This window comes from Sapajus apella, unplaced genomic scaffold (assembly GCF_009761245.1).
Source record: "Sapajus apella isolate SASKATOON/1434 unplaced genomic scaffold, GSC_monkey_1.0 scaffold33, whole genome shotgun sequence".
Taxonomy (NCBI): domain Eukaryota; kingdom Metazoa; phylum Chordata; class Mammalia; order Primates; family Cebidae; genus Sapajus; species Sapajus apella.
This window is the reverse complement of record NW_022436973.1, coordinates 23,649,701-23,652,474: the sequence shown is the minus strand read 5'-3', so window position 1 is coordinate 23,652,474 and position 2,774 is coordinate 23,649,701.

Sequence of the window (2,774 nt, the reverse complement as noted above, 5' to 3'; positions counted from 1 at the left end):
CCCAAATAATTTTTTATTTTTATTTTGTTGAGACGGGGTCTTGCTATGTTGCTAGTCTTGAACTCCTGACCTCAGGCAATACTCTCACCTCAGCCTCCTGAGTTGCTGGGATTACAGGCATGAGCATGAGCCACTGACTGTGGCGGTTTTTTAAAACTTCTTCCTATTTAACTCCTTCAGGTATTGTTTATTAGCTCATAATATATTTTTATAATTTTGTTTTAGAAATAGAAAAAAAGGGAAAACAACAACCGCAGCATCCAGATTGTGTTTATAAGCACGTGGAAGACGATATGATCAAAAAATGATCTAGATTAGCTGGGCACAGTGGCTCACACCTATAATCACAGCACTTGGGGAGGCCAAGATGGGCGGATCAGCTGAGGTCAGGAGTTTGAGACCAGCCTGGCCAACATGGCAAAAGCCCATCTCTACTGAAAATACAAAAATCAGCCAGGCATGGCAGTGCATGCCTATAGTGCCAGCTACTTGGGAGGCTGAGGCAGAAAAATCGCTTGAACTTGGGAAGTGGAGGTTGCAGTGAGCTGAGATCACACCACTGCACTTCAGCCTGAGCAACAGAGTAAGACTCCATCTCAAAAAAAAAAAAAAAAAAAGTATATAAATCACTAAAATACTGATATGTCTCATATAACAAGAAGTGCTGGGTATGCCGTATGTCTGCTCTTTCCTTCTTTCTTCTCGACATCACACTGTGAAGACTCATCTTCAGGCTTTGTAGTCTCATGGCTGTATGCTGTTTGCTGCACTATAGACAGCACTTCCATGTTCCAGACAGAGAGAATGGGGAAGGGGCAAAAAGGCAAAAGAGAGGCAAGGAACAGGGTCTGTCCCTTCCATAAGAGCGTTCCTCAAAGTCTCACCCAGTGACTTCCACTGCACTTCATCAGCTCGGACTCCTTGCTGCTGGAGAGTTTGGGTCACTCAGTTGTGTTTTTATATTTTTACATGTAATTCTGACCTTCAATAAACTTATTTGGGACATAATGAGTAACTTTTTCCCCAAGATAATTTAAAAATATTCTATTGTGTTTTAGGGATATAAATATGTTTTTCCCATGTAGGCATTTGCCAAAAAAGGCGTTGTTCTTGATAGATGTGTATTCTCTCAAGTTTGGGTATTATAAACTAAGAATGATTCCAGTGGAAAATGTTAACCAAAGAACTATTCTGCTGGATATACGTGAATACTGTGGAGGTTTTTCCTCACCTCCAGCTGCACCTTATTTCTGGTGAGTTGCATAGTAAACATACCATTGTGTGGGTAACCAACATACCTTGTCTCCTACTGTTGAACATTTAGAATGTTTCCAATACTTCACAATTATAAACAAGGCTGCATTGAACATCTCTATACAAATACCCTTGACCATTTGTCCAATTACTTCTTTGGGATCCTTGAAATGAAATGCTGAACTCAAAGTTCTACAATTTTTAAATTTTGATACACATTGCCAAATTGCCCTCTGGAAAGGTTGTACCCACTCCACTGCTTCTCCATTGCTGGAATAATGAACATGCATCACAATGGCACCCTGGCCCTCTTACATGGAGAGGAGGATGGATGGTTCTGTTAACGTAGCCTTTGGAAGCAGAGAGCTTCATAATTCAGACACCAATTACATTTGGAAATGAGATTAGTACAAGGAATCTTCCCATTTATCTCTCTAAAAGCTTCAAGGTTCCATTCCTGGGCAGACGAAACAATAAAACAAAACCAGTGAAATAAAGTCAATGTGGAGCCAAGACATTTACTTTGATAAATGTTTCCATTTGGGACCAATTTTCAGGGCAGCTTGCTTAGCTCTGACTTGAAGGAGCATCACTACCATGCTCCACCCACAGTTTCTCTCTATTAGTGATTTTTCTACATAAAACACATACATTGACTTCATTAGATCCCTTCTCAAAAGCATGTCATGATGCCTACCTCACACATGCTCTTGAGAATGATGACCCATGTCCTAGTAGAAAAGTCGCAGTTGTTTACTGCATAGTAAAAACAGCATCAACAATCACATAAAAGCTCGCAGTTACTTAACGGGGAGTTAGTATTTAATGGGTACAGAGTTTCAGGGTAGGGTGATAGAAAAGTCTGGAGATGAATGGTGGTGATGGTTGCACAACAATGTGAATGCATTTATTGCCACTGAATTGAACTCCTAAGGATGATTAAAGTGGTAAATTTTAACTTATCAATTTTACCACAATGAAAAAATAATTTTTTTAAATCACGGACTTCCGGTTTCCAGTTCGGCATGTGAGATGTTGGAAGTTGTCATTTCATCCTAACAAGTCAACAACTGAACAATTTGAATAGGCCTACATCTCTTAAAGAAATTGAATCAATAATTAATAACCTTCCAAAACAGAAAGTACCAGACCCAGATGCACTCTCTGTTGAATTCTACCAAATATTTAAGAAGAAATTGTACTGGCAAAGCACAGTGGCTCAAAACTGTAATCCCAGTACTTTGGGAGGCCAAGGCAGGAGGATCCCTTGAGTCTGGAGTTCAAGACTAGCCTGGAAAACATAGCGAGACTCCTGTCTCTACAAGAAATTAAAAAATTAGCAAAGCGTGATGGCACACATTTGTAGTCTCAGCTACTCAGGAGGCTGAGGCAGGAGGATCACTAGAGACTAGGCGGTCAAGGCTGCAGTGAACCATAATGGAGCCACTGCACTCTAGCTTGGGTAACAGAGTGAGGCCATGTCTCAAAAAAGAAGAAAAAGAAGGAGAAGGAGAAGGTGA